Here is a 14,246-nt window from a genome sequence, read left to right as displayed (position 1 = left end):
CCATTTTCTGCGTATCGGCAGTTGTTAAGGGGTTAAGGTGGCTTTACAAAATGTTTTTACTAGGTTACTGACATTGGATGCATTATTCTTCCTGCGGCTGTGGCTGACAATGTTTCCCAACTTTGTAACATCATGTTTCCATCCAACAAAGTTCATTTTGATTTTCCTTTTTTATTACCTTGACCGCGTTATTCATCAAATTATAATCAAATCAAAATGTATTTCTATATATTCATAAATAGTTGTAAGTATTTATGTAAACTGACAATTTTCCATAAACCTTCAAAATTAAGCGTGAGGTCCATAATGCCAAAAACAATGAAACTGTGTGAGCCAATCTGTAGTTCCAATAAAAGCAATATTTTTTTTATCTGCTGCAGATCCACCAATTCTCTGAATGATGAGCTCTATGTAACCTGCCCATAACACTGATTTGCAGATTTCTGTCTATGCACAGTGTACACAGAAATCTGCCAATCAGTGGTGTGGGCGGGGCTATCCAGAGCTCAGCATTCAGAAAGCTAGTAGATCTGCAACAGCTCATGAATGTGGAGGACTATATGGCATCCGGTCTAGCAGTACTCTAATAATAATCTCCAGTTGATAAAAGTGATTTTATCAAAACCACAGCAAGCAGCCCAGTAAGTGACACATCGCTTAGGGTCTGTGCCCCTACATCTTGTTGTTTTCAGATTAAGTGATAAAGACCCAGCGTCGGATTCCCTTTAAAGGATACCTATACATTTGCATATACTGTGTGATACATTCATCTGGTACCAGCTACCCATTAAAGCAATGCAGATTTTACGAGGTCTGCGGTGAAAATATGCCCATAGAAGTTCCCCGTAAGACTTCTTGTTATAAAAGTGTTAGTTTAGGGACTCATCGGAATAAGGATGCCATAAGTTTTAGCAGATGGGATCACACAATTTAACATAATGATGGGTAGAGCCTTGCATTAGGTTAGGCAGGAGGGCCATTGAATGAATAAACAATCATTCATGTGACAGCCAGCTCTCTCGCGAGTCATTCAGACTAACATGTAATTTCTTTGGCAGTCTGACACCTCTAAGGGCTAGAAAGGTTTCTCATCCTATTAAAATTGATGGCCTGTCTTTAGCATGGTCCTACTTGTCTGTCTGGGACTATTCATAGCAGCAATGTAAGGTATTGCAGAATTATCTTATTCAAGGGAATGGGACAGAACAGCAGTAACAGACAGGGAACTACAAATCGGCCTGCAAGCCGATGAAAATACTGAAGAGGTGGCAGCTTTCTCACCGGTATTGTGGCCCCTCCAAATAACCATTTGCTGAGGTGCCAAGAGTCAATCATTCCTCCAATCTAATACTGATGTCCAATTTTAGGGATTGGCTAGTCATTTTAAAAGGCTGAATGAATCGTTAATTTGGGGGGCCACAGACATGACATTGTTGCCCGATCCTGCCAAAATCACAAGTTTCCACCAGGTTCCATGGCCTAGATGAAAATAGGAGTAAATATTATGATTAACAAAACATTGTTCCAATGGCCTTAAGAATTGTCCAAATGATATTTAGCAAACTGCAAACGATCAGCAATGTTTTTTGGTCTTTTCAGAAAATAGTGGCTTTCTCCTTGCAATCCTGCTATGCACACCATTGTTGTTCAGTGTTCTGATTGTGGACTCATGAACATTAGCTAATGTGAGAGAGACCTTTAATTGTTTAGAGGCTAATTACCTGCAGAGCCTGCCTCGATCTGAGGACATGTACAAGAATCTGTCCCGAAAGGAGATGGAGATGAGCTTTCTCGTATATGCCCGATCATCTCAGCCCACTTGGCTATAAGACTAAATTTACATACAATGAAGAGGGGCCATATCTCAGGAATGGAGAGGAGCAGGATCAAGAGAGAAACAATGCCGGATTCAGGAGAACAGCGATATTTACACCAGGTGAAAAAATATTACAGAAGTATGGCAGTGGCAGGTCCTCTTTGTAGGGATTTTTGACCACTGAGAATACCTCCAACACCTGAAATGGATCAGCCACATCTCTGGTTGTCTCTATGATGACTGGAGATTAATGCGAGAAGTATGGAGATGTGACCACCAGTCATTGCATGAAGATGGTGTAACAAGGTGGCATGGGGTGGTAGTCATGATTGGGTCTCTTAAAGCAACAGTCCAGAAGCACCCTGGCTCCTTACACATGAAAAAGACAGGTGCGGTCCCAGTTGTACAGCACAGTCAGTTACCTTCTTTCCAAGCTCACTGCAGCCACTGAGGGTGAGGATCCAGGAAGAACACGACAGGCACAGTTCTGCTCCAACAGGGAAAACTTTACTGTACATGAAATAATGCTTCCTGCTCTGTCCCTGCAGCTACTTGAGGCCAGTCAGCATCAGTGGGTCCCTCCCAAACTGGAGAGCCACAACAGTCTTTCTGATGATGGTCCACGGTCCCAGGGTTCCAGGGTCCGTCTACACTGCCTGGCAGACTGAGGCAGGGGTCTGCGGCAGCTTAGTCCCATCGTAAGGGGCACCCTCTGCTCCTGGCTATAGGAGCATCCTGCCACGGGCAAGCCTTCCCAGGCACTGACTGGGAGACAGGAATTTCCTGTTCCTTTGAGGCTGCTGACCCAGCCCACTGAATTAACTCTTGCTATTCCTAATCTTAACATATTCATTACAACACAGTATATACAATACAAGGCATAAGATAAATTAATTCTTCTGCTATACTTATAGATTGGACTAGGATGCTGAAATTCCCTTGCAGAATTTGCACAGCTCAGAACAACAGAGTTTTTTGATGGCACCATATTGGTTTTCCAGTATTTTTATTTTGATGACCTTTGGTAAGGATAGGTAACACGCATATGATCGATGGGGTCTTCTACCTGGCACTCCCACCGATCAGCTGTTATCAACTCCAGAAGTGACCAGAAATAAACAGTTAATGGAACCGAACCCTGCAGCTCTTTTTAACCCCTTCACCCTTGGGCCATTTTCCATTTTTGCTTTTTTGCTCCCCTTTTTCCCAGAGCCATAACTTTTTAAATTTTCCATCAATATGGCCATGTGAAGGCTTGTTTTTTTGCAGGACAAGTTGTACTTTTGAACTTTTGAACAACCCCATTGGTTTTACCATATAGTGTACTAGAAAATGGGGAAAAAATTCCAAGTGCGTTGAAATTGCAAAAATATTGCAATTCCACTATTGTTTTCATTTGTTTTTTTACAAAGTGTTCACCAAATGCTAAAATTGACTGGCCATTATGATTTCATTACGAGTTCATAGACACCAAACATGAATAGGTTCTTTTTTATTTACGAGGTGAAAAAAATCCAAAGTTTGTTAAAAAAAAAATAAATTTCATTTTCCAAGACCTGTAGCGTCTCCATCTCTAGGGATCTGGGGCTGGATGGGGGCTTAATTTTTGCGTGCCGAGCTGACGATTTTACTGATACCATTTTGGTGTGGATACGATGTTTTAATCTATAGTTATTGCATTTTAATTCAATGTTGAAACGATCAAAAAAACATGATTCTGGCGTTTTGACTTTGCTTCTCGTTATGCCGTTTGCCGATCGGATTAATTCTTTTTATATCTTGATAGATTGGGCGATTCTGAATGTGGCGATACCAAATATTTTCTTTTTATTGTTTTATTTTTAATATGGCGAATGGGGGGTGATTTAAACTTTTCATATTTTTAAATTTTTTTAATATTAAAAAAAATGTGATTGCTTTATGCTACAGAAATACTCACTTGCTATGAGCACCGACCACTGGGTGGCACTCATAGCTATCCGGCAATGAAAACCAGAGGGGTCTCCTGCAGACCGACCCCTGGTTGTCATGCCAACCCATCGGTGACCCGCTGTCATGTGACACGGGTGCCGATGGGTGGGATTAGTTACACGTTTCTGGTGCGATCATGTTAGTTGCAGCTGTCAGAGATTGACAGCGGCATTTAACAGGTTAACAGCCATGAGCTGATCGTGATTCCACCCGCGGCTGTTAGGGGCACATGTCAGCTGTTGAAATCAGCTGACATGTGCCAGAAAGATGTGTGCTCATGTATGGCGCATGTCATGAAGGGGTTAACAAGAGCGGATCTGCAGTACCTTGCAGCAGTCACTAAACAGTGTACAGAGCTCTGCTGTTCTGCTCTGCATATGGTTTGCATCCAGCCACCACCGGAGTTGTTAATAACTGTTTGTGGGGGTGCTAACTGCCAGACCATTAACATATCTTATATTGAGGTGCTGTCCTATAATAGGTTAAATATGCAAAAGTACTGGAAAATCTCTTAAAAAAGACTGTCAGCACAGAATGACTGTTCAAATCAAGTACAGGAGCTCGATGCACCACGTTGTGGCCAAACATTTACCTACACCTTCTCATCTGCTTGTTTTCCCTCAATATTCACTCTTCTCTGGCTCTATAAAGCCAGAGCTGTCAATCAAAGAAGAGGAAAGCGTGAATATGGAGGGAAAGCAAATAGGTGGAAAGGAGCAATTAAATCTTTGGTATTGCCAGGATGCACCTTATTTGGGTGCAGCAGTCATTTTGTGTTGACACAGTTCTTTTAAGAACAGGGCCAGGGACTATATGGGTTAGAGGTTAGAGAGGGGTTGTTCTAAGGCTAGCTTCACACTAGCGTTCGGCATGGCTGCGGATGAAGCCCCGCCCACTGCCACACCTCTTTCTTCAACTCCACCTACATCTGCATGCGTCCTGCGTACCCTATCTTTAATATTGGGTACACAGGCCATGCGGATGTATGCGGATGCCTCTGCATGCGTCGTTTTGAAGCTGCGCCGACTGCAACAAAATCCTAACATGTTGCGTTTGACACAGGTCAGCGCAGCGTCAAGACGATGCATGTGGAGGCATCCGCATACATCCGCATGGCCTGCGTACCCAATGTTAAAGATAGGGTACGCAGAACGTATGCAGACGTAGGTGGATCTGAAGGAAGAGGCACGGCAGTGGGCATGTGAAGCCTGCATAAGCTGGTAGAGCCTGGGGAAAGGATTTTTTCAGAGAGAGGTGTATTGTTGACATGTGGAGCTAGGTGTAGGTATGCATATTTTTTTCATTTGAACACCACATTTTTTCTCTTGCCCTACAATATGGCTTGTTGTAGGATGGGTATTATGGGAGAGTTTTGTCTGGTTCAATGTTTTATTGTCCTTATAAGTATGTGCCTTAACTTTTCCATCCAATTTCAAGTCTTTGTATGGTTTACTTCTGTGACGAGTAGTTTGGGATACAGTATGTTGTTACAGTATTTTTGGAAAGTATTTCATCAGAATTTGACAGCTAAAACTGACTGGCGCCCAAACACAGAATAGGTGTGAATCTTCCAGTTGTAGTTTTCCTCTCCCTGGTTTCCAGTACTGATTTTGGCTTTCAAATACTAATGTATAATAAGAACCTGAAGACCCACCTCTTCCGTCAAGCCTACAACCTGCAGTAACCACCGATCGACCAAACCCCTGCACAACCAGCTCTATCCTCACCTACTGTATCCTTACCCATCCCTTGTAGATTGTGAGCCCTCGCGGGCAGGGTCCTCTCTCCTCCTGTACCAGTCGTAACTTGTATTGATTAAGATTATTGTACTTGTCTGTATTATGTATACCCCTCCGAGTCCTCACATGTAAAGCGCCATGGAATAAATGGCGCTATAATAATACATAATAATAAAAATAATAATAATAACCAAATACTGTAGCGTGAATAAGGCCAAATTCACATTACATCAGGGTTATGCATCAGTGGCCTCATCAGTGCTTCTGTGTGAAGCCTTAAAAAACTGATCTGATTCAGGCAGTATTTCTGATGGGGCCAGTGACTTTGATGAAGCAGGTGGAGTCATTTTGTGCTGTGTCTGGTCTCTGTTTTTGCAATCTGGACCTATTAGATGCGGCAACAAAAGCCTGGTTCACCACGAGAATTTGATGTCAAAAAGATGGAAACTGCCAAAACAGAGGCCAGGAAGAATACAAAGTGACCGTGTCAGCCTCATCTGTCGGCCTCATAGACAGAAGCCCAGATGGAGCAATTGACATATGGCGCAAACACAATGTAAACATAGCGGAGACCTGATACATATAGTAAATCTGCAGCAAACTCTGCAACATCCATAAATTCTTAATTTTACATAATTTGTCCTTTCTTTTTTATGTTTTTGGCAAGTATTTACTGTATATTTTTTATTGTATGAAGTCAAGTAAAGTCACAAAAGAAAGTAGAATGTAATTTCCCAATTAAATCCTGATCAATAACATTTCATTTATACATATTAGTATTTTGTCATGAACACTGACTCATTTCCCTTTGTCACAGCAGTGAGAAGACCGCAGCATCCCGTCATGTTTGTGTCAGCCGCTGTCTAATTGGATGACGTTAGTGTGGTGTCCTGAGGCATGGCGTATTGATCACTCTGTTCTCTAGCGGTGCAGCAGTCACTTACAATAACACGCAGCTAGTCCACTCCATTCTTTATATGTCTTATACTTAAAGTTCCAGGACAGTTACTCTCAGAAGGAAACATGAAGCAGAAATATGTATAGATTAGTTCTCATTTTATAATTTTAATTATTGTAATTATTTCTGTTCACACTGATAAGCAGAACTTCTGAGAGCCAGCATGCTATGGTGCATATCCTTTACCTTGGGTAATGTGGAGCTGTGATGTACTGGTTATTGGGAAATATTACACTGTATTACTGTAGGCTTCCTGCTAAGGGTTTTCAACATCTAATTTATACTAAAACTTACTGCTCAAAGTTAGCTAAATGCAATTATGGCTACACATCTGTGTTCATTTTTAAATCTATGTAATGTAATGGACATAATGCACACGTTCCCCCTTGAAGAACAAGTGTATTATTGCATTGTGCGATGAGATCTGTGACATGCGTTAATATTGTGTGTTGCCCAACAGTAGGGAGAGATAGAGTTAAAGTTCTAGACTAGCCCATAGTGGGAAGTGCTAAGGTGAAGGGACAGGGACAGATAGGGCCCGGTGTGCGTCTGGAGTAGACCTAAGGTCTAGGCAGTAACAGTGTCGCATGACATTGGTGTCCTGAAGTGAGGGGAGAACAACACGGTGGTAGCGTGAACCAGAGCAAAAAGGAAAGGAGAACCGATGGAAGGACAGAGTAGTTAATCGGACACGAGTCCCAGGAGAGGACACCCAGCAGTACGGCCCAAAGATTATAGCTCTGTGAGGTAATGGGCCAATACAGGACAAAATATGTAAGACAAGGACAGTGTCCCAGGCAGGAGTTGGCAAGATAGTTCCCTTGAAAGGAAGGAAGAAGCAGAACCTTGGGTTGAGAATAGGACTGTTGCTAACTGGACTGTAGTACTGAGCTGAGCTATGGTGAAGTTAAAGGAATAAAGGATTAGAGTGGTTAAACTTTTTTCGGCTTTTTTTTGCAAGCTAAACATTCCCAGATCCTTTAACCGTTAAAGGATCTGGGAATGTTTAGCTTACAAAAAAAGACGAAGAGGAGACTTAATAGCTGCCTACAAATATCTGAAGGGATATCACAGTGTAGAGGGATCATCCTTATTCTCATTTGCACATGGAAACACGAGAAGCAATGGAATGAAACTGAAAGGGAGAGGATGCAGATTAGATATTAGGAAAAACTTTTTGACGGTGAGGGTGATCAATGAGTGGAACAGTCGGCCACGAGAGGTGGTGAGTTCTCCTTTGGAAGTCTTCAAACAGAAGCTGGACAGACATGTGTCTGAGATGGTTTAGTGACTCCTGCATTGAGTAGGTGGTTGGATCAGATGACCAGGAGGTCCCTTCCAACTCTAACATTCTATGAAGTAAAGTGTAACAGTGGAGAAAGAGAACAGGCAGGTAAAGATAAAGGGAATAAAGACTGTATGTGAAAAATGCTCTGTATTGTGAAGGAAACATTCATAAAGTTATGTACCCCCTGTCTACTGTATATAATCCCCACCAAGTTATCATTTAGTTAAAAGTTTATTTTTGACTGGTGGTCTCCCTCATTAAACTATTTAACATCTGGTCCTGGTCAACTAAAGTCTTCTGTAACATGTGGCCTCAAGGGCATAGTGCGCCTCATAGCACAAGTCCACACACCCAGTCAGGGTTCACACTGTCATGTAACGTGACGGGGTGTAAGAGATGAGTTCCTCCCCCACGGCTACTGCTTTGTGCCACATTACACTACACATAGATGCTGGGACATAATCCTTCATTGCATTTACCACAGCGTTCAGAAGTGAAATTCAGTCTGTGGCTTGATGTGAAAGGAAACTGTAACTTTTCTTATATGCAAGATCTATATAAACGATCGGCGATCACAGGTTCAAATCTCCTAAGGGGATTAACAAAGTAAACAAAAAGGTTTATAAAAATTTGAATAACACCTCCATTAAAATAATGATATTAACCCTTCTTCCCAAAGTCCATTTTCATCTTCATGACCAGGACATTTTTTTGTTTTTCTGACCAGTGTCATTGTGAGTCAATAACTCTGGAACACTTCAATCCCACTGATTCTGAGAATTTTTTTTCATGACATATTGTATTTCATGATGGGGTAAAACTTGATCGATATGACTTGTGTTTATTTGTAAAAATGTCAGAAATTTGGGGAGAATTTCAAAAATTCTAAAATTTTCAAACTTTTAATTCTTATGCCCTTAAATCAGAGAGTTATGTCACACAAAATAGTTAATAAATAACATTTCCCACATGTCTACTTTACATCTGCATAACTGTTTTCATATTTTTAATATATTTTTTTTGTTAGGAAGTTATAAGGGTTAAAAGTTGACCAGCAATTTCTAATTTTTGTAACAAAATGCACAAAACAATTTTTTTAGGGACCGCGTCACATTTAAAGTGACTTTGAGGGGGCTACGATCGATACGATCTGGTTTTGGGACTTGTGCTGTGATACCTCGGGCAGTAACAAGCTGTTGTCATGGTGTCTGGTGATCGAGATAAGGACATCCCTCTTGTTCTTATACTTGACCACCAGCATGTTGTTGCTGCATTGGGCTCTGCTGTTGCCCTTTCTTAGCAGTTGCCCAATTAGCGGCTTAGGGGGGCCTCTTTGACTTTTTTGCATGGTGCCGCATGCAACTGTGCCTCTGACAGTGAGGGTCTTGAACAGCGGGTTGCTGGTGTAATAGTTATCTTTGTAGGGGCGATAGCTCTTATCCAGCAGTGGGTGCAGTTATTCCCACACAATTTTTCCACTCAACCCCAGGACAGGGGAGCATTCATGGGGTCAATCTGGGTATCCTTCCCTTCGTAGATCCTAAATCTGGAGGTCCCTCCTCTCTAGATGAGGAGGAGGAAGAAAAATAGAGAAATGTGAGTTCTTCCTCACTGCCTGAAGCGTGTAGGAGGCAAGGAAAGAGTATACCTCCTCTGATGAATTGTGTCGTCTTAACAAATGGAGAATTTTTATTTTATTAAAACACTGGGGATGTGTGTGTAATTGGTGCTTTTACACGTGTATTGTGTGGGGCTTGTGTAAAGGGTACTATTTACTATTACGTCGTAATATATACTTACCTTGTAATGTCTTCACATCCTGTTCTGCCCAGATGTGTCCGGATCCCAGAATTCAAAGCTGTGGAAGTTCACCAATCTCCATACTGGGACACCCAAGTGATGGGTGTCTCAATATGGAAACTGCTGGTGGTACCAGCCTCTTGCGCGTTACCACCAGAGGAACACAGTCGCACCACACACACTGTATACGCCGTACGCACCACACATACACACTGTATACACCGTACACACCACCCACACACCCACACACACACTGTATACGCCATACACAGCCTCTTGTGCAGTACCATCAGAGGAACACTGTCACGAACATGCCGCCGCCGGGATCAGAGGAATGATTCACTGACCACCGCCATCTTTGTATAGGAGGAGCGCATGCGCAGTTTTAATGTGACCGCCGCTATCTGGCGGAGGTCTGATTTACTGCGTGGACAGTGGTGGAGAGAGAGAGAACAGACAAGGGGGAGAGCACATGGGGCACACAGGTCAAAAAAGAGATGACATGAGAGGAGAAGACAGCAGATGGGAGAGAGAGAAAGCACACAGGGGTAAGAGAGACAGATCACAGGGGGAGACAGCTCAAATGGGACAGCACATGAGGGGAGAACACAGCACAGGAAGGAGAGAGACAGCAGACAAGGGGGATAGCACATGGAGTAGACAGGTCAAAGAAGAGAGCACAGACAGGAGAAGTCAGCACATGGGGAAAGAGAGAGTGGATGGGGGGAGAGATTCTCAACGCTGCAAAGCCTGCCCCATCGTGACAATACCGCCATCCCGATGCGATCGCATCGGGCCTTCATCTAGTTTACTATAAAAAGTAAAGAGAAAAATGCAGACATAACAAAGTAGAGAAAAAAAGGAGTAGATAAAAAAGGAAGTAGGGTAAAAAAGGAAAAATTTAGAAGAAACACTTAGGAGAAAAAAAATGAAAATAAGAATCAGTAGAAGTGAAAAAAGTTTGTTTAAGAAAATTATAGAAACATTCACTACAATAATGCTCTAGCTATAAAGTTAATCAGTGTTAATTATTCTTTCTTTTTCTGTAAAACAAAAACGGACATTACTAACACCGTGTCGTACGCTCCCCTAATGCGCTAGTTAGGAAGAAAATTGTACGTCATTAACACTGTGACGTACACTACCTTAATGCGCTACCTCCCTACCTATAAAGCTTCTCTATACTAACTACTATCATTTTTATTCTAAAAAAAGAAAATTGGACGCCAGCTAAAAAAATATGAAAAAGTCCTTTGGCGCAAACTTCGATCAGCAGCAATACTGATCAGAGCACTGTGGCCACGGGAAGTGCACAAAAATTGAACACGAATTCCCAGCACAGGACGCCATGCACACGTAAAAGGCACAAAAAACAGAATGTGCCAAAAATACAATTAGGGAGTGGCAGGATTGGGAGTGGGTGGTATTGAGGATAGGAGGATGGGGGGAGCTGGAATAGGGATTTGGGAACTGCTGCTGCTGTGATCACTTCTTTCACACAGACAGCATGCAGCACAGCAGTGTCATACATGTACGTCAGATGTCACAAAGGGGTTAAAAACATCAAAAGTACATATACGTGATAATACTACCGCCATAAAAGTGTGATCTATCACAATGTAAAATTAATTTTGGTCACTGAAATATAGCAAGAAATTCAAAAAGAAGATATGAAAATGTATCTATCCCAAAATAGTATCTGTAAAAACAGCTCATCACGTAAAAAACAAGCCCTCACTCAGCTGCATTTACAGAGAAATAAAAAATAAGCTGCAGGTCCCCAAAAAGTAGCAACATCATTTTTAAAAAAAAAAATTTGATTTTTTTTAACACAAATTAATAAAAACCTGGACAAGTTTGGTATTGGTTGTAATCCCACTGACATGGAGAATAATTTTACCACACAAAGAACGCCATAAAAACAAAACCCAAGAAACATTGTGGGAAATGCAGCTTATTTTTCTTGCAATTTCAACACACTTCTAAATTCTTTTCTTGTTTTCTAGTACGGTACATTTTATGATAAAATGAACTGCGTCATCCAAAAGTCTTGCAAAAAAACCCAAGCCCTCATATGTCTATGAGGGTGGAGAAATATAAAAAAAAGTTATGGCTCTTGGAGGAAGGGGAGGCAAAAAAATGCGAAAAAGCAAAAATGAAACTCAAAAGGGATAAAAAGGACTCTAAGATTATGTCCGAATTCTGTGATGAACTATCAGAATTTCTAAACAAGTGAATGTCCGATTATCTGTGTATGTATGTATATATTATTTTGATGACTGTAGTTGTGTATAATACAGTCACAACATCTTTATACCCCGACACATTGGGCCACACACACATACAGAGTACTGGGTGAATTTTTTACCTCAGTATGTGTAAGCCAAAACCAGGAGTGGGTGATAAATACAGAAGTGGTGACATGTTTCTATTATACTTTTCCTCTGATTGTTCCACTCCTGGTTTTGGGTTACAAACACTGAGGTAAAATACTGACCAAATACTGTCTGTGTGAACGTGACCAAAATGAAAAAAACAATGAAGCACAAAGAGATACAGTCGGTGCTCAGGCCTCGCACTTTCATGTGTGAATTATTTTCCTGTGGTGATCGTTTCCACCACTGAGGTGACATGCAGCAGAAGTAAAATGAAAGCACAGGTTCCCTCAGCCAGCAGCCATGACTTCCCCTGGTTACATTCATTGTTAGTGTGGTAATGTGATGCTGCTGCCATAGCACACAGACTTTCACTGATGAGCGGCTTCCTGGAGACCGTCACCAACAACAATGAGCCTGTATGAGAAATACTGAGCACAGAACTACCATCACTGAGGACCCCAGCAGCCCTGCATCTCCACCGCGTCTCCCCCACTATCTGCAGATACAGGTAGAAGCTATGCATGTATCCCCGTGTCTGATACCAGTCCTACAATCATTTATCATCCTACACTTTCATTATTTGCAGTCGCTGCAATGTTATCAACATAACAGAAATATATCTTGGTACCGTAACAGTAATCCTAAAATAATAGTAAAAGTAGCAGCAGCAGGCAGCAGCCATAATGCAGGTCTGCGTAAGAGGTCTGCAAAAATAGTGAGGTTCTGGGGCTTATTAAATGGAGTTCCTTTGTGTGATGAATGGTACCATGCCGGACTAGGGTGCAAGCACTGATAGAAGAAGACCCCTGTGCAAGAACAGTACATTGGCTTTTGCCGTCCAATAATGTGTTTTGTGACAGAAGCTGCTTGCTCCTTTGGCGTACCTATTGGTCCCCTATCCAAAAAAGCAATTTTTGGTATAGTTTTACTATTTTCTTTTTAATTTTTGTTATTGTCCTTGTTTCATACATGTCAGATTCTTCAGGTTATTACGGTCTTACGGATACCTAATATTTATATATATATATATATATATATATATATATATATATATATATATATATATATATATATATATATATATATATATATATATATATATATATATTAATTTTATGTTAAAAAATAGAATTTATGTAATTTTTTCCCCAGGAGATCATAAAGGGAATATTTTTTCTTTGTTATTGTGCATTTTTCCCACTGTCACTGAGGCATTCATAGGAACTTCAGTGATAGGGGAAAATAGTCTACTGTGGTGTCGAAAGTCACTGTCAGAGATGATCTCGGTCTGCAGCTGATTAAATACATCATCATTCATTGACTGCTATGTAGCCAGCAGAAGAGAAGACAATAGTGGTTATAAACCTTCTCTATCTTTTTTTTTCTTCAGTGTACCTGGCTATGTCTGAAAGTTCGAGACTGAGGTGGAGAGGTCCCATGGAAGTTCTGGTTCTGGTTCCCGACCCAAACTTTATTCTAAAGTTCAGTTCGGATACGAGAACTGTACCTGAACTTGAACCAGAACCCAAACCCTATTGAAAACTCTCAAGTCGGAAAATACTCTATCTCTGCAATGGACTTCCTTAAGAACTCTGAACATTGCAATGGACATCCGGGAAAAGTCCATGTTTGGCATTTAGCATCGGACAGTGACTGTCCGGTATGAAGGCCAAACTTTTAAGTTCTGGTTCGCTCATTTCTACTGGAGACCTGACCTGTCCCTGCTGGATTTCAGGAGCAGGAACTTTAATCCTGCACCATAAATTTACAATAGCACAGGGTAAAAGTCTTTGACGAAGTTATCAGAATAAAAAAGGGCACCAAGGTTGTGTTGGCTCAAAATCACTGATGCATTCTTTTTATCTGAGGGTCAAAATCTATTACAGAGACTTAAGATTTATTTACCCCTTAACAACCCTCAGCACTAAACGATCACCAATACGCCTTTTAACTGCGGCAGTTAAGGGTACATATTCCTCAGCGCCATTTGAGAAATAAGTGTATAGTGCACCCCAGCATCAGAAAATCTCCAGGTCTCAGCTGCCGGGGGTAGCTGAGACAGTGGAGAACATGATCAGGGCTGGTTTTTACGGTCCCCTGTCACATGATTGCTGTTATTCACTGAATAACAGAGATCACAAATAAGTTTGATTTAAAATTTACTACTCTCTCCTCCGATTTGATCTAACATATCAGACAAGAGAGAAATGCGGTCCCCCAAGCCCCTCCCGGTACCTACACCATCCACGGACCCTCCTGATCCATCCCCCTGGCCCTCTGTGTCAGCTTCCTGGAA

General features: G+C 41.5%; 1 protein-coding gene across 4 annotated transcripts in view; it reads left to right on the top strand.

Annotated features, from left to right (window-relative positions):
* Nucleotides 1–14,246, top strand: part of ODAD1 (outer dynein arm docking complex subunit 1) — a 346,929-nt gene that overhangs the window by 116,893 nt on the left and 215,790 nt on the right. Inside the window, exon 1 of one of the 4 annotated variants that reach the window (XM_077259488.1) lies at nucleotides 12,248–12,453. The exons of 2 other annotated variants lie outside the window; for them this stretch is intronic. The gene's annotated coding sequence lies outside the window, so the exon portion shown is untranslated. Of the gene's footprint in view, nucleotides 1–12,247; nucleotides 12,459–14,246 lie in introns of those variants that run through there. One more of the 4 variants, XM_077259487.1, reaches the window with a different exon arrangement.

The sequence above is a fragment of the Ranitomeya variabilis genome, chromosome 4 (assembly GCF_051348905.1).
Source record: "Ranitomeya variabilis isolate aRanVar5 chromosome 4, aRanVar5.hap1, whole genome shotgun sequence".
Lineage (NCBI taxonomy): Eukaryota > Metazoa > Chordata > Amphibia > Anura > Dendrobatidae > Ranitomeya > Ranitomeya variabilis.
Note: the sequence above shows the minus strand (reverse complement) of the source record. Positions and strands in the feature narration are given on the sequence as shown.